We start from the raw sequence: 18,907 nt of genomic DNA on the forward strand, positions 1-18,907 counted from the left end.
AATCTGTATTTTCAGGGAATTACCAGCAGAACTATCAACCTGAACGCAAACTACATGATTTTATTTAAGAACCCCAGAGACAAGTCACAGGTCAGCGTATTAGCTCGTCAGATGTATCCGGGAAATGCCAAATATTTTGTGGAATGTTTTCAAGACGCCACCTCTAGACCTTACAGGTATTTATTTGTAGACTTGAAAGCTCAGACGCCAGAAGACCTTTGTTTATGTCAAGCACGTTTTCCTGGGAGACCCCTGCGGTGTACGTTCCTAAGAAAAAAAGCTTTAAAATATTGAAAAGAAATACATGACTAAATTCAAATCAATGCTGAATACCCTTTATAAGTCATCCCCCTGGCAGAGAAAGGTTATATTACGCAAGGTGTCGGCAGATCTCATACTTTCCATTTGCGAATTGGCTTTTAATCTACTCTGTGGCTCTGTGGCTACTTTAATCCCTCTGACGGCTCGTCTGTATTTTGAAAAGACATAAAAAGTGGATAAAACTGTTTGCTAATAAAAGAACGTCTATAGATACAGAAAAAGCTATTAATCAGTCCGGAGGTTTCCTCTTACCCTTGCTTAGCGCAGCCGTACCCTTTATAAGCAGTTTGATAGCATCGCGCAAAGATTAAAATGGATACTGCAGAGAAGATGCATTTGGTACCGCATCATAGAAGCCAGTCAAATGGTTGAGGATGAAATCGATAAAGAGGTTATAAGTAATTTTCCTGCGAGAGCTACAAAAAATGCTTCCTACATCATGGACAAAATCGCTAAATGATGTAGCATCGTGGAATGACAAAGGAGAGTTTATTTTCAAAGGAGTAACCGTTAAAGGATCGCACATGTTGGATTTGATTGAAAACTTAACCGCGACCCAAAAGATATCCGATGGCCCGTGACCTTTAGGGTGATACGAAATGCTGCCTGCCATAGCCAAATTAAATATTCCGTATTCAACCATTCCTAATGATGGTGTTCGTTGAAAACTGTCTGACATTAAAAAATGTAAATCATTGTATTCACTGGTTGTTTCACCCACTACTCCCTCGTCACCCGATAGCGACGATTCTTCTTCTATTCTCAGACCATCTGTTTCTAAACCCCTTTCTGCTTGGTTGAAATTTGATTAAATACAAAAACTATTAATGAATATTATTGTTACGAAAATCTTTATTAAATAATAAAAAACAAGATTTATGGTCCTCAGGAACGGAGCAGTCTCATATTACCCAACTTTATTAATTAACGACAAGTGTTGCCAGCAATCATCATCTGGGGATAGATTAAAAGCTATAAGGGTATATCCAGCAGTGTACTCTTGCCGATTGATGGACATAGCCTGATCTTTAAGCACTTTGAATATACCACCAAGCTGGAACCATACATAATTGGGGTTCCTGCAAACCTGTGAAGTCCGTTCCCTGCATGGTGCTTGTAGATCATTTACATTTATTTATTTATTTATTTTTCAAGTTTTTATTTATTTATTTATTCGGATACGAAATGGGTGTTTTGCAGATCTAAAGTGAAGATTTGCCATAAATTTCCCACACAGAAAGGATATATGAATGTTTTGATCAGATTTCTCCTCAATGGTAATATCATTTATGAAAGATTTGCTAATAGGTACATAGAGTGGCTTGTCATATGTTGAAGTGAGGATTTCCTTGTTCTTCCTAGTTCTATGTACACATCTCAGCAAAGGAACAAAAATGTCCCCTACTCTCTGATATTGTATAATATCCGTATGCGCGAACATGGTGTAAAACCTTGCGTGAACGTCGGTGGGGAATGCTGCCTTTGGATCCTCACATGTGAGAGGTTTATAATCCAATCCCAGAATGTGTGAGAGGTTTTCTTGAGTCCATAGCGAATAGGGTTTGTTAGTCATCAGACGAATTTTGTTTTTGACGGAAAGTTATTCTATTTTTAGATCAAGATCTAAACTTTTTATCTCCTTATTCATTTCCTTAACCAGATGTTCTATACTTTTATAATACCCATGGTTCAGAATACATGTACATACCACACCATCTTCTCCTTCTGCAGAGAGTTTAACAAAAAAGATACTTTCCATATCCAGTTCCTTCAGAGAGTACCACGTTTATGGATATTATACCTTGGTGAGTGTGACCTCCCATCCCCCCACCAACTTTATAGGCTTCAAAAATTTGGTTGTGTCTTATTATCAGGGTAAATGTCTTTGGAGGTGTTGCACGGTAGAGTCACGTAGAATCCGTTCTCTTCCATGGTGACTGGATTATAATTTCATTTGATTTTAGCAACCCCTTTTAACCTTTTGCAATGTTAAGGACGTTCTCAGCCCGAATCCAGGATTTAAACTTATCGGGCCACCCAACCCATTTGATCAAGCACATCTTTTTTCGGTTCCAAGTTTTTTCAGATAGAATCTTTTCTATTTTAAAGGCTTTGTCTTTTCCCACTATAACCTTTTGCAGCTCCTGTTCATAAAAGGTCCCATGTATATTTTCCCCATCGAAATCCTGTAATTTGTATATGGGAGAGTGTCTCCTTAGACATTCAGAAACGGTAAAATATTAATCCGTAAAGTTCTGCTCATACCCTTTCTCAAACTGTCTTTTTAATCGTGAAATTGTGATGGTTTCACTGACTCTAAAGTTCAATCTTAGTTTTTCCACCTTTTTTCAGTTGAAACAACCCATACAAGGTTTTAAACACCTTGAAGGAATTTCCTTCGTTCACTTCAACAAGTTTCATTTTGATGCTGCTGTGATAGCTGTTGTTATACACATGAACCAAGTCCTGCACCACATCGATGTATTTTCTTGTATTGATGGCTGTGAAGTATCTCCACATTCTGGTTTTCAACGTCCTGTTGAACCATTTACACACTGATGCTTTTTGTCCCATTCTGGTAGCAAAGTGATTGATGTTTTTTCATTAATGTTTTGAAACTTTTATTAAAAAATGATTTCCCTTCATCAGTCTGAAGTTTTTTAGGAACTCTGCCTTCTTTTAAAATTGAAACAAAGGCCTCGGCACTGGTCTTGTTTTTCATCATGCGTACCCAAGCATACTTGGAAAGTATATCTACACACGTTAGCATAAATTTTATGTTGCCGTTATGTTCTGTTATATTGGTCATGTCCAACAAATCGGCCTGCCATTGTTCATCTATGTTTTTTTTGACAATGACTCTGTTTCTTTTACATTTCACAGAGAATGGTTTATTTAGTGTGTACGCATCCTGAGCTGCTAACCAGTTTTGATTACCAACCCTTTTACCTATTTCATCTACCACAGATCTTTGCAGACTCTTGACCCCTCCATAGGACCCGGGGTTTGAGGGAGTATAGTAAATATTTTTCAGCAGACGATCAGTCATGGCGAAATGATTGAAACACAATGAAGACAGTACTAGAATGGATTATGGTTTTATTAGCATATTTTCAGCAAAAGAGGTTATGTTTACATTATGTTCAACTAAAAATGAAAGCATGCAATCAAAGGTTTTATATACATCAACCTTTTCATCGTTACTTAGTTTCAAAACACAAACATCAATTACATAGGTTAATATACATATTAGATGCCCGTTTTTACATTCATCGGGGATTTAAAACATATGAGAAGGAACATGACATCACCAGGGTTCAGGTTTTCGTGCAGATTCCAGTAGTCCACGACGTCTTCGTGAACCTGCTCCCCACACACGCTATCGTTTTTTTTCTATGAACTCTTTAAGAGCAGATTTAATGTTCTGTTCCTCCTGCAGGTCGGTTACCACTACCTCAGCAATAGCCTGAATCTTGCTAGAGGATGGCGGTATCTCAATGCCACACAGCTTCAAAGCTCTGGACAGTGTGTGTATGAACCATGGCTTGAACAGTTTTTTTATCAATTTAGGTGCGTTGAAGCTGAAATAGGATTCATCTGGATCATACAGGCACATGTGTTGATGCTGACTAGGATGGTCAATAGCACAACTGTAACAGTTTTCTCTCAAATCTTCATGAATAATTTTATACATCAGATTCCCAATCACAGCTGGAACAACCGCCAGCACCAGTGTGTTGATGCACCCATCGGTTTCGTTGTTATTCATGTTTTCACAAAAGCTTGTTTCAGAGGGTCCACTCTCTTTATTATTCACACCTATAAGAGCCACTTCTTCGTAATATGAGTTCCTTGTAGGCATACAGAATACGAGACTTATTACTAGACTCATCATATCGAGCTGTAATGTTTCGGCGAGTCCATGCCCCCCTATTTATATTAGATGGGCGGGGTGTTGGGTGTGGGGGTGGGGTTATTGCTTTTGGCAGTAAAACCGGGCTCAGTTTCCCTTTGACACGTGACACTAACTTCTATGTATGGGCATCGAATGTCCGCTTCAAACTTATTTTTACTTTTAAAGAATCAATACCCAAAACATGTTTCAACTGTTTAAATAACATATCAATCAAACTGAAAGACTTTTGCAGCTGAAACCAGTTGCTACATCACTACTGAATCTCTCCCGATACCCGCTCCAAGTTTGTGACGTTTACGGCTGTTAATCACTGAGAAACAAATGTCTACCTCACCCACGGAGATCATCTTCGCATTGACGTTGTACGTGCCGTATGGAGGTCTCTGGCTTTTCCATTCATGTTGGCCAACACCCCCGGAACACCATAGCTCTTTCTCGTTAACATAGTCAAACTCTGTGCGCCATCTTCTGAACTCTTTCCAGTCATAGTGATCAAACACCACTTGTTCTGTAGCACGTGTCCAATGCGTCTCACCCAACCCCGACATAATGAAAAGCGTTACTTTGACTTTTTCCACATCAAAAACGTACCCCGCATTACGATTATCTTTCAATACCCAATAATGAATTGAGTCACCCTATGCCATTTTCTTGATTCTTTCCTTAGTAGCGAATCGCTTTTTAGGTGCGTACGGGCTTATGGTTATTGTTGACATTATTCGATAGTATTATTATTTCATTATTAAACAATGAATTTGATGATTCCTACATAAACACCGGGGGTACAACTAAACTTGAACGGGTACGAGGGTGTGGTTTTGTGGGAGGAGTTGCACACTGCACAGGATTGGTCAAACCGGGTGATTGAGGAGAAAGAAAAACAGCGGAAAATTTGAACTTTCTGGCCGAGTGTATTTCTGACCCTGGGGGGAGTTTGGTTTTTGGGGGATGGACACCTTATATCAATTTTTGTCAGAAAGTATATTCCTGTATGGGTAGGGGGGGAAGGGCTTGGGAGGAGGTGTGACTTCCTTAGAGAATCAGCCAATGGGAGGGGAGTGGGTTGGGTGAGGGGCCTTATATCAGATTTTGTCAGAAAGTGTATTCCTGTCTGGGTAGGGGGAAGTGGGGCGGGAGGGTTGTGTGAGGGGGCCTTATATCAATCTTTGACAGAAGATGTATTCCTGTATGGTAGGGAGAAGGGCTTGGGAGGAGGTGTGACTTCCTTAGAGAATCAGCCAAAGGGAGGGGAGTGGGTGGGGTGAGTGAATGAGAGAGAGAGAGACAACTGAGACCCGTACGCATGTTTGAGTATCAGTACATGACCGGCAGCGGAGGAGAGTGGACATTATAGACTGGGTGGTACGTATTCATTTAAGACTCATAACTTTTATTTACTTTAATCACTTGATTGTTTCTCAATTAAAGAATTGTTTTAAAGTCAATAAAACTAGCTGTCAAATCAATCAAATCAAGCAATAAATCATTTTGACTGTTAGTATATACTATCTTTCTCTAATATACTCTTTTTTTCCTCACAAGTTAACACAATATCCAGCATGTGATTGAATGTAGACGCTGTGTGTGTTCGTTGTAAACCATCGTATGTTCCTTGAAAGGATTTATATAAATGTAACTTTGTTCATTCAGTCATATCCTGTGCTCCTTCAAGACCTGTGTGTTTTGTAAAGCTTACAAAAATATATTTTCTTGGTGATTTTATTTGGTAATAATGACCTCTCTCACTGGCTGCCTGGATCACTGATCACTGTCCATACTAGGCAGGATGGACCTCTGTAGTCTACAGCAAATCTAAACAGCATGTAGAATCACATGTTCTCTATAAGTGCATGTGCATGTGTCCGAGACCCAAGTTGCAAGAGAACGTCCATTAAGGGCAACAGAGAGTAGTTGGCTGGGGTGGAGGTGGTGTGGGCTACAACAGGGGATGATGGGAGTAGCCAAGGCATGTGAGACAGGATGAGGCTCAGTAACATCACGACATCAGGGGTAGGTGTACCTCGGCAGAGTCCACTATCAGTCCAGTGTATTAGTGCAACGATGTTTGATTCCTATTCAAAGAACATGTGATACTTCCAACATTCACATTAGGTATCAATGAAGTTGTGACATCAAGCAAAGGAGGACAGTGAGACATGAGTAGACAAGCACAAGTTGGTATTAGGGACAATGAAACAAAACCTGAAGAAAACAAAACAGAAATGAAAGCCAGAGTGAGCTGAACTGAACTGAATCAAACTCCTACCACTATATTGACCTACCTCTGTAATATAGTTGAAACTGTAAGCTGCTATAGATAAGCGTATCTGCCAAATGTAAGCAGATCACATTAAGCAGTGCAGTTGTGCAGTGTGAACACGACATCTGTCTTTTGCAGCAAAATCAGGGTTAAACACCTTTATAGGCTTTATAACTTTAAAAATGTTTTAAGATTATTTTATTATTCTTTAAATGTCTTCAAGGTCTAGCAACCCATGATGGCATTAGCACTTGAAAGCAAAAAAACAAACAAACAACAAAACAAAAACATCTCAAAACACACTTATTGCATTGAGTTCTGTTTAGATGACTTTTGATTTTATATTAACACATCTACTGTTATCTATTTACCTTTTCCTTTTATCATTATATATGGAGTTTTATTTTTTTATCCTTTAGGCAATTAGTCTCTTCTCAATGTGTTTTATTTTCTTTGTTCAGAGAGAAGGGGAAAGAAGATGCATACAGAGGTCTGGACTAGCCGTGCTGTCAAAGGTTAGGGGAAATGAAATAAATAAATGTTCCAAAATGTTTTTTAAATAGTTTAGTATCCAACATTGTAAATTCTAACATTTATAGCTAGTAGGAGCACTGATCAGTGGTAGCTCAGTGGTTAAGGTACTTGAGTTGAAGTCAGGAGCTTACTGGTTCAAACTCCACTGCTGCCAAGTTGGAAGACATGAGAGACACAAGCAATAGAACTAGCAATAGAACCAGTGTCAGGAAGAGCAGTAAAACTTTAGACTCACCATATGAACACAACATAAAGGCACTGTTTTGACTTATAGAAAGACCATGATTAACATCTATTTAGTGAGAGCACTCGGAAAATCACAGTAATTTCAGGAATAACCTGTTATACTGACTAAACACACTACTAGTCTGGGTATTCTGCAAGATGAAGAATTTCCATTCCCTTCCTCAGGCTGATCAGGAACTACAGGTATTGCATACCATTCAGAAGTAAAGGCCTGACAAATAATGCAGGGAGTATGTTTGGTAACATTATGTGCTATTTCCAGAGACAAAGTGCAAGATGTGTTTCCCTGGCATCTAGCCACATTAGGATTTTTTTTGTAATATTCCCTGAATTAGGTTAATAACACTAAAACAACAACATGCATCAATTAAATCAATTATCACAAAGTGTTACACAATACCTGTCTAAGCTTTGTTAATTGCTTTTCTTAGCCAGTAAATCTTGAAGTGCTGCTGATCTCTTGATGGTAGTGAGGTAATAAAGAGTTTTAATAGGGAAAAGAAGCCTAACAGTGCATTAGACATATATAACATAAAACATAAGGGAGTATAGAGATTCTGTGTTCTTTCAGAATGATTTGTGTACAGGGCAGAAGCCTCTGCAGGCTTTAGCAAAGGATGCTGGGTAGGCTTTGTTGGACCTCAAGGTAAGATATATGACCTCTCCACCAGGCTCAGAACTGTAGAGAAAACATTCTTTAGACATTTTATCTTAGAATGTGGGGTTCCAACTGGTATGGGTGTTGAATATCAGTTTGCATATGTTGGCTAATGTATGGTTTGGATGGAATGGTGACAAATGCAAACACTAGTATGTAAAAAGGTGGGGTGAATACATAATCACTTCTGACAAATGTATGAGTTTTTTTGTTTGATTGTTAAACATTCTCCAGAGGGTGCCTCAATAATGCTTGATCATGTTAACCTGCAGGACCAGCTGTTCTCTTCAACTAATTCTGAAGTCTGCATCTTCATTTTATATTTGAACGGTTAACTTTACAACTAGCTGACTGGGGATTTAGCAACGACAGTAGAATAAGATGAGTCGTAGATGGCGATAAGAAAGTCTGAACAAGGGACAATGGAGAGCGGTTATTTTCAGTTGTCTGTTGTAAACATCCCCCAGGAGGTCACCTCATCAGCGGTCAACACCATCTATCAGCAGGAAATGACCGACACCCCGTTCATACACCAGTGGAGGGTTCATTAAAGCTTATATAAGAGAAAGTGAGACGCAGAGAAGAGGACAAAAAACAAACAAACATTTTATCAAACTATTTTAATCGGGGAGGGGGGAGGGCATTACTATTTCTAGCTTCTTTAACATGACTAGCGTGTATCCACTGAGGTATTTCATCTGTTAACACAGCTGTCCTTATGACAGCAATCACAGTACATGGAGGTCCATGGAGGCCTCTCCCAGTTTCAAACGTATTATTGCTTTGTCTCCAGGTTTCTAAGGACAGCTTGGTTGACCTGTGGGAAGAGGAAGAGAAGTGGCAACATTAGCTTATATACACTTGTTAATTTGTCGACCTGAGCGGCTGTGTAACGTTGAGCGGTAAGGAGGCAGACAGGCACGAGATTTGTTAGGGGCAAATCCAAAATCAGAGTCTTAGAGCCAACATGGAGATACATGATTAAATAAACAAAACACACGAAGGCAAACAGGGGAAGCAGGCTATAACAGAGACTAGGAAACAAACTTACGAGCTTGAAAAATAACAAAACCACCAAACACATAAACGCAACAAAGCCTAACAAGCATAATGAACAGCAAACACACAAGTCGCAAGAGAGGGTTTAAATACATGAACTTAACAAGCCTAGAAACGAGGGACAGGTGTGGAAAATTAAACGGGGATCAGAGAAAACAAAACCACGAAATGGAACTAAGGTATACAAGACAGGGAAAAACACGGAACACGGAAGCTGGGAGGGACTAATCATGACAGGCTGTGTACTCTGTCACTATTTATTGATGTTGGAAAACAGAAACGAGGTATCGCCTCTTGACAAAATACATACGACACAAATTAAACATGCGTCTAATATTAACTTAGTAGTTTTTGCAACTTCTGTGATACAGTATCTGCAACAATGCAATATCTGCTATTAATATAATCAAATAAAACTGAGATATGAGACACTTAAACATTGCAGTTTATCAAGTGCAGCTTTAAAACATTCATCAGCCAGGTGTTTCAGTAGTCTTGTAGAACCTCTGAACGTCTGCTCACTTTCCACAGTCAGTGTTATGTCGTCTGCTTACTGTAGCACCGTACAACCCTCAGGTAACATTAGTGTGGACAGGGAGTCATGTACGGTGGCTGTAAAGACAGCAGGTGCATCTACGTACCCTTTGTGGTAAACGTGTATTGTTTTCATTTAAAAGTAAAAGCACATATAGATTGTGTTATAATATCAAGATGGCGCCGGTGAGGTCGGCTGCCGTCACGACTGCTCCGTCCACACCTGGCACTTTTTTCGCTATCTTTTTCGCTCTTCCCGCTACCCCTGATTTCTCCGCAGCCCTTCTCTACACACCACGGCGCGTATCTCGTACAGCAGAGACGCCCTTATTTCTCTTAATCTACATAGCACTCACCTCAAGCCGTCTGTAACCCCGGACCCAAGATGGCCGACGGAGATCCTGAGGGAGAACAGAAGACGCGGCGCGAGGAAAAGGCCGCGAGGGAAGCGAGCCGGCGTCAGGAACAGGCTGAGAGCTCAGGCACACCGAGCTCCCTTACCCAGCATCCTGCTAGCCAACGTCCAGTCTCTGGACAACAAGCTCGATGACCTCCGGGCCAGGATAAAGTTCCAGAGGGACATTCGGGACTGCAATCTCCTCTGCTTCACCGAGTCGTGGCTGAACCCAGCGGTACCAAACCACGCTATCCAGCCGGCCGAGTTCTTCTCGGTTCACCGCATGGACAGGACGGCAGATTCGGGGAAGTCGAGAGGCGGCGGAGTGTGTGTGATGGTAAACAACAGCTGGTGTAACAATGCCAATGTTGTTACTCTCACCCGCTCCCGCTCACCCAACCTGGAGCTGCTCGCCCTCAAGCTTCGTCCTTTCTACCTTCCCCGGGAGTTCACTTCGGTCATCATCAACACCGTGTACATCCCACCCCAGGCCAACTTGGACACTGCACTGTGTGAACTTCATGAGGCTCTCACACAGTTTCAGGCACAACACCGGGACGCTGCACTTATCGTGGTTGGGGATTTCAACAGCGCTAACCTCAAGCGTGCAGTGCCCAACCTTTACCAGCACGTAACCTTCCCCACCAGGGGAAATAGGACACTCGACCACTGCTACACCCCATACAAGGACAGCTACAAGGCACTAGCTCATCCACTCTTTGGTAAGTCGGACCACGCCGCCATCTTCCTCCTACCAAAATATAAACAAAGGCTGAAACGGGAAGCTCCGGTTCAGAGGGAGGTCGCGCGCTGAACAGACCAATCGGTGGCCGCTCTGCAGGACGCTCTGGATGACGCGGACTGGGACATGTTCCGGCGCAGCATTGATGATGTCAGCGAGTTTACGGAGGCGGTAGTAGGGTTTATTGGGAAACTGGTGGACGACACGATCCCAAGAATCACCATCAAGAAGTTTTCCAACCAGAAGCCCTGGGTGGACAGAACCATCCGCGAGGCTCTGAACTCTCGCACTGCTGCCTACAATGGGGGGATCATCAGCGGGAACATGGACAAGTACAAGTCTGCAGCATACGGAGTGCGCAGAGCGGTGAGGGAGGCGAAGCGGCGCTACGGGAGGAAACTGCAGTCACAGTTCCAGCAGAGTGGCTCTAGATCCCTGTGGCAGGGACTACGGACGATCACGGACTACAGGAGCCCACCCTCTGGACTGATGAGTGCGGATGAGTCTCTGGCGAACGAGCTGAATACATTCTTCGCTCACTTCGAGGCTACATCTAGCAGCGCTAATGCTAACAGCACTAATGCTAACAGCGCCAATGGCACATGCGCGGGGCCCACCATAGAACAGCGCGCTCTCATCATCACGGAGAGTGACGTGAGAAGAGTGTTTAAAAGGGTGAATACCAGGAAGGCGATGGGACCAGACGGTATCTGCGGGAGGGTCCTCAAAGCCTGCGCAGATCAGCTAGCCCCGGTATTCACCGACATCTTCAATCTCTCCCTGACGCTCGGTATCGTCCCGTCCAGCTTCAAGCGATCCAACATCGTACCCGTCCCGAAGAAACCTCGACCCTCCGACCTCAATGACTACCGCCCTGTCGCCCTCCCATCAGTCGTGATGAAGTGCTTTGAAAAGCTAGTCAGAGACTTCATCACATCTTCACTGCTTGCCTCCATGGACCCACTGCAGTTTGCATACCGCCGCAACCGCTCCACTGACGATGCAATTGCACATCTGCTCCACACTACACTGACTCACCTGGACGAAGGGAGGGGAAATTATGTTAAAATGCTATTTGTCGACTACAGTTCAGCATTTAACACTATCATCCCCTCCCTACTCACTACTAGGTTGGGGGATCTAGGACTGCATACATCCCTGTGCGACTGGATCTCCAACTTCCTAACAGACAGGCCACAATCAGTACGGGTGGGCAACTGCGCCTCATCCACCCTCACCCTCAGCACTGGAGCTCCTCAGGGGTGTGTCCTAAGCCCCCTGCTCTACTCACTGTACACCTACGACTGCACAGCCACTTCCAGCTCCACCATCATTGTCAAGTTTGCTGACGACACCATTGAGAGGTCAGGGAGGCGCTTTCGCTCCCTGAAGACCAAGACAGAGAGGCTGAAGAGGAGCTTCTTCCCACAGGCCATTCGGGCCCTGAATCAGGGAAACTGTGGGGACCACCACCACCATGTAAAATAACTGTATATCTGTATATATATATTTATATTCAATTACCTTGTTACACAACTGTAGATATGTTATTATACGAAATGGATCTGTACATTCTGTAGATTGTGTACATATATACACAACCATATACATTGTACATTGTGTATATAATCATAATATACATATATTGTACATACATTGTTAATATATTTTGTACATACATAGAATATATATATATTTATCTTTGCATATATATATTTCACATATAGAGAATATCTATATTTCTCTACGCACCCCTGTTTTCTTTTCCTCAGTTTGGACAGAGCACTCTCCACCATTTCACTGCGAGTTATACTGTGTATGACTATGCATGTGACGAATAAACCAAACTTGAACTTGAACTTGAACTTTTCTTATGCACAGGGATGCAGAAGAAAGTATTCTACAGGTGGGATAGACTATTTCACCAAATTATTTGGATTGTCATTTCAGTATCCCTTTGATGACTTTCTGTTTTTGCTAACTTTACTTTTACTGATCAACATTGTTACTTGTGATTTCATGTTGGATCTGTGAACACACGTGAAGGACTATGAAAGTCTAACAAATTTCCTCTTTGGGGATAATAAAGAAAACTGAACTGATATGAAATTTAAGAGTCACACTTCCAGGTAGTTGATTTGTATAGGTATACAGTCTACTTGAGTGTCGGTCATGTATACATCATTTACAGCATTGTACATAATTCACATCCAACCGTTATCTGGCCAGTTGTGTCATGCATTTGACATTGACGGTGTGCCGTTCCACGATGTGTGGTGTGCATGGAACTGTTTGTGTCAGTTAATGTAACTGATGCATTAAATGATGGATTAAATTGAGTGGTGATTACAAAGTTCCCTTGTTTGGGTAATTATAAACCACCTCTCTCAGTGCTTCTCGTGTACATTCCTCACAATAGCCTATATTTCTCATTATACCATAATATTCTTAATCCATCTTTTCACTAGAAGTGACATTTTATTTTTAGTTTAATTTTAATTTCCTACCTTGAATCTGAATTGTTTTGACTGGGGAATCAACAATTATGAAGGCTGTTAATAATCATATTCAGAACTTCCCCTCTGATATTGTGTTGACTGATGTTAGGCTGCATTAGTTTATGTTTAACTTAACTAGGGCCAGCAGTTCTGAGTGTCATATGTAGGCCTATTGTGATCACTCTTTGTAGGTGTTATATTTTACTTTCACTCTTTACCACCTTTGCATTGCATAAGCAGATGTACTGTATATTAAAACAAACTTTACTGTAACTCTCTCCTTCTCCATAACTATAGTACAGTGGTGGTCAGTATGTCTGAAATTACTACTGACAAAAACACTAGCCGCAGAATAAGAAATGATTAGATCATAAATCCTCTTTAAAATATCCTCTCAAAACCCAGAACTGCCCTCTTAACATATAAATCCTTCTTTATTTTATCATAAAATTAGCATACATTAAGGGCTAAGGGTGTTTACACACTGTCCATCTCTCTCTTTATAGATGGGAAATATGACTTGGCCTGAAAAATACATTTTGTCAGAAGAATGTTTTTGCTTTAATCCCCCTCCCTCCCTCTCTCTCTCTCTCTCTCTCTCTCTCTCTCTCTCTCTCTCTCTCTCTCTCTCTCTCTCTCTCTCTCTCTCTGAGTGTGTGGGTGTGGTTTCTATAGGATCTTCAACAACAGAATTACAAACAGAGCTCTTCTTCTCAGACATGAGCTTTGAAATCTGGTGAACGGAGTGTACTTCTAATATGTTATGACTGTACAAATTTCTATTTTTAAACCAAAAATATGATAACAACAAACAGTACATCAAAAACAGTTTCAGGTAGTTTATGAACGCAAAGAGGTGAGTATATTCTGGGGAAGAGTAAGTAAGTACTCATATATATCAGCATACATCAGCTCTATCATAAGTCACTCTAGACAAGACCTTCTACTAAATTATGTAAATGTAAATGACCCATGTGCCATTCCTGGTCAAAGAAAATTTATGACTTCTTACTTTCTCCTCAAGAATCAGTGAAGTCTATCTATCTGTGCTCTTTTGTTTTGCATGTGTATTGTATATTACTTATACACTGCATGGCCAAAAAAAAGGTCACCACCTGAACTTAACTAAGCAAATAGGTAAGAGCCTCCCATTGGATAAATACTGCATGGGTGATTATGTTTCAGCTGGAACCAAGTTATTTAACCCTAACTGATGTAGTGAGTCATTTGATAAACAACCATGTCAAAAGACACATCCTGTGGTCATGGAAAATATGTTAATCTGTTTCAGAAGGGTCAAATTATTGGCATGCATCAAGCAGAGATAACATCTAAGGAGATTGCTGAAACTACTAAAATCGGGTTAAGAACTGTCCAACACATTATTAAAAAGTGGAAGAAAGTGGGGAAAACATCATCTTTGAGAAAGGAATGTGGTCAGAAAAAAATCTTGAATGATTGTGATTGGCAACCACTTAAACATGTGGTGAAATCAAATCATAGAAAAACAACAGTAGAACTCAGGGATATGTTTAATAGTGAAAGTAAGAGCATTTCCACACGCACAATGCGAAGGGAACTCAAGGGATTGGGACTAAACAGCTGTGTTGCCTAAAGAAAACCACTCGTCAGTGAGGCTAACTGGCAAAAAGGGCTTTAATTTGCTAGGGAGCATAAAGATTGGACTCTGGAGCAATAGAAGAAGGTCATGTGGTCTGATGAGTCCAGATTTACCCTGTTCCAGAGTGATAGGCGCATCAGGTTAAGAAGAGAGGCAGTTGAAGTGATGCCTAGTGCCTACCGTACAAGCCTGTTGGGGCAGTGCTGTGATCTGGGGTTGCTGCAGTTGGTCAGGTCTAGGTTCAGCAACGTTATGTGCCCAAAGAATGAGGTCAGCTGACTATCTGAATATACTGAATGACCAGGTTATTCCATCAGTGCATTTTTTCTTCCCTGATGGCACGGGTATATTCCAAGATGACAATGCCAGGATTCATCGGGCTCAAATTGTGAAAGAGTGGTTCCGGGAGCATGAGACATCATTTTCACACATGGATTGGCCACCACAGACTCCAGACCTGAACCCCATTGAGAATATTTGGGATGTGCTGGAGAAGACTTTGCACAGTGGTCCAAATCTCCCATCATCAATACAACATCTTGGGGAAAAATTAATGCAAATCTGGACAGAAATAAATGTTGTGACATTGCAGAAGTTTGTGGAAACGATGCCACTGCAAATGCATGCCATAATCAAAGCTAAAGGCGGTCAAACGAAATATTAGTGTGTGAGACCGTTTTTTGTCCAGGCAGCGTATATTTCTGATTTGTTGCTGATTCTGGAGCTGAAACAAGGGCTCATTTTAACATCACTAACTGTAGATTTACATAACACAGATTGTAAACATATTCTTTAATCTAATCATCTTCTACCTCATTTGTGGTAGAAAGAATAAGAAAATGTGTTTCTGGTCTTTGATACTCTAATGTGGCGCCATCCCTCACGAGTCACGTGGTATGGTCCACGAATGTCTGTCTGTCTATTTATACCTCTGTCAGTGTGTGCATCCTCGTTGGTCATTGTCGCTACATGTGTGTTAATTTCAATCTCTGTAGCCGTAACGTTAGTTTGTGCAGTCCCGTGTTAAAGTGTGTGTTCTTCATTTAATGTTAAGTGTAGAGTCGTGTTTACTGTAAGTGTTATGTGCGAGTGCCACCTTTGTCATATACGTTTAATGTTAATAAACGTCTTGCACCATCGAGAAAGTCTGTGCGTCCTGCCCTGCGGCACTCGGGCCAGCTACGTTACAGAATGACCAGCCACCACAGGACGCCCACTCCCTCGACAAAAAACAGACTTCCTAGTGGATGGTGCTTATGCATGTCCCAAGCTGCTGCCAGGATCCCAGGACATTGGGGAGAGGACTGTGACTGGGGTTTGCGGAAACTCCGGAGGTGGAGAGGAACACCTCCTGGAAATTTTTTGGGGGGCCTAGGACTATTGAGGTCAGGCCAAGGAGAGACCAGGCGCTCCACGAGGACCGCGGGTTAGAGACGGCTTGAGGTGAGTGCTATGTAGATTAAGAGAAATAAGGGCGTCTCTGCTGTATGGGATACGCATCGTGGTGTAGAGAGAAAGGCTGTGGAGAAATTAGGCGTAGCGAAAAGAGCGAAAAAAGTGCCATGCGTGGACGGAGCAGTCGTGACGGCAGCCGACCTCACCGGTTCCATCTTGCATTTATCAATGCAACTGTTCCCCATGTTTCCACAGTGTGTGAGAATGACCAAATAATGGCCATTTACTGAGGAGTAAGAGACAGAGAGACAGAGACGACTCACAGAGACAGGAGAGAGATGCTGGCTCCAGACTGAAGACACTGGACTCTGGAGCTCCAGCCTCTGACAGCTGTGATAACTGCTGCGCTCCTGATGCTCAGCTGCTCCACTGCAGGTGGGACTCAGGCAGCAGTGCTGCGTATTTCATGCTGGAGGGACTTGAGGAGAGTTTCATAAAGGTCAAGGGTGATGGTGCGTCACACTGCATTCACCACATGAGCTGCTCATGTCATGAGACGTTGGGACGTGGAGGTGTGTTCAGTGTGTTCTGTAACACTTATACCAAGACAGATGTGTTAGGAGAAGAGGTGAGTGATGATAGTGGAGAGCACATGGACAGTGGCACAGACACAGATGTTGATATTCCAAACGGCTCATTTATTAACTACAGTGAGCACATAAAGGCAGATCTCATGGAAACTAATGCACCATTTACACATGAAAAGAATCTCTAGACAAAGCACTGTAGTAGCATTACTCCTGCAAGCTGACCGATCAAAAGAATAGGAAATTCTTAAAATTGTTTGGTTAGTGCTTCATTTATTAATTCATTAAGCATTCGGGCCGTTACAGCCAGACTGTGCAAGTTTCTTCTCTGATGCCAACAGACTCCCTAACTCCCTAAAACGGACAACAAATATTAACAAATACTGTATTCAACTGAACAATACTGTGCTTTTAAATTAGTCTACTGGCTGTTACCTCTGTGACTGCTGTATGGTATAAGTGTATGTTAAAATATCACAATATGATACATCCTTGCACATCCACTCAGTGTCATGCACTGTTGCTCTATATTTTACCTATAATTCATATTTATTTTCTACATTTATATTCTTTTGTGTTACACCATGGCTCTGGAGGAAAGTTATTTCGTTTCACTGTTTGTACCTGCACATAGCTGAAATGAAAGTAAAAAGACTTAAGTCTCTTCTCTCTTGGAAGTAGCCTATAGCATGAAGCAGTGGGCACAGTGTATGGCGTCATTATTTCCGCGCTGAATCAGGAAGTGAACAGTTCGAGTATCTCGGAGTTTTTATTTAGTTCATATTGTCTTGAGTTTGTTTTTGCTTCTGGTTCTAAACGCTGAAGCTCGATGTGTGTCCGAAGTCCCATGTAAGTAGAGCATTTAAGAACGTTTACGAAATTCAAATGGCATGTTGGAATAACACGCTACATCTTACATTTACGGCATTTGGCAGTCAATTCCTCCAACACTGTTGTATAACGTAGGATAGCAGATGTTTTATTCCTGTGTATATTCCAATCGCCATTGCAGTTTTTTTGCGAAGGAATTCTGCCACTTTAAATTAGTGGAAACACTCGGTTTGAAGGGAACCAGGTGAAAATTTAATTAGTTTCCGGTCGTTTTGCGTAATTATTCTTTCTCTTCGCCAATCGCTCTGAAGAAAATAAAAAAAAACGTAAATTCCCGCCTTAGAAGGTAAAATTTTATTTTAGCAAAACATTATACCTGAAACCAGTATTTAAATATTGCTAACAATGTTGTAATTCTGCATGTATAAAACTGTATGGAATGCACAAATCATTTTCATTCCGCGACGGATTTATGATCAATCTTTGATGTGCGTCTCGGCGGTCTTACCGGATAGCTATTAGCGTTAGCTTTTTTTGCTCTGCTGTGAAAATATTGTCGCCATTTTATGCATATACAGCAAGGGTGCCTCCCAGAGGCCACATTGAGCTAATCTCATTGTTGCATTGTAAATCATTGCGAGCACGTATCATGTACTAGGAAGTGAAGGGGCGGAGTTCAGAGACGACAGTCGTTCTACTGGTACCGCTGTGTCAAAGTGAACAAAACATTATTATTGAAAAAACTTCTCTCACGAAGTCTTGGAATCTTTGATACTAGTCTAAACACGTATATCCCCTTAAAACATTAATTTGCGCAAGTAAACTGCTTCCATTTATTTACAGTTATTTTAGGTTGCCGATGTTTGTTTACAGGTGGCTGATATTATGGTATCTCTACTATTATATAAATGTATATCTTAGACTTTTACCTAGTTATCAAACCCTAATGTTAGTTACCCTGAGGTAAATATTGGCTATGGAAAGCTTTTCGGCCAACATCTACCAAATATTCATTTTGCATACAAAATACAGGGGTGACATTTGTATAAATATAGTTCAGTTGATCCATATTTATAAACTAAGGAATTGTCTAATTTCCCAGCTGTCAGTAGAAACATTACAGACATATTTGTATGTTTTGTGATGATGTTGCGGGGCGTTGAATGAAGGGATTGAATTACCTGCAGTTCCTTTGACTCATATCATGTGATTAGTATGTAGGGAATACAAGTGTCCTGCTCAGGGACCCTGTGGAATAGAATGCAGCTCAAGTTTCCAAACCAGAAGACGAAATAGTTGTTAAATTAG

At 41.4% G+C, this 18,907-nt stretch overlaps 1 protein-coding gene across 1 annotated transcript in view; it reads left to right on the forward strand.

Annotated features, from left to right (window-relative positions):
• LOC113569091 (uncharacterized) overlaps positions 1-18,907 on the forward strand; it is a 207,949-nt gene that overhangs the window by 134,882 nt on the left and 54,160 nt on the right. The gene's annotated exons all lie outside the window — the stretch shown is intronic.

The sequence above is a fragment of the Electrophorus electricus genome, chromosome 5, assembly GCF_041902795.1.
Source record: "Electrophorus electricus isolate QZ-2024a chromosome 5, ASM4190279v1, whole genome shotgun sequence".
Taxonomy (NCBI): domain Eukaryota; kingdom Metazoa; phylum Chordata; class Actinopteri; order Gymnotiformes; family Gymnotidae; genus Electrophorus; species Electrophorus electricus.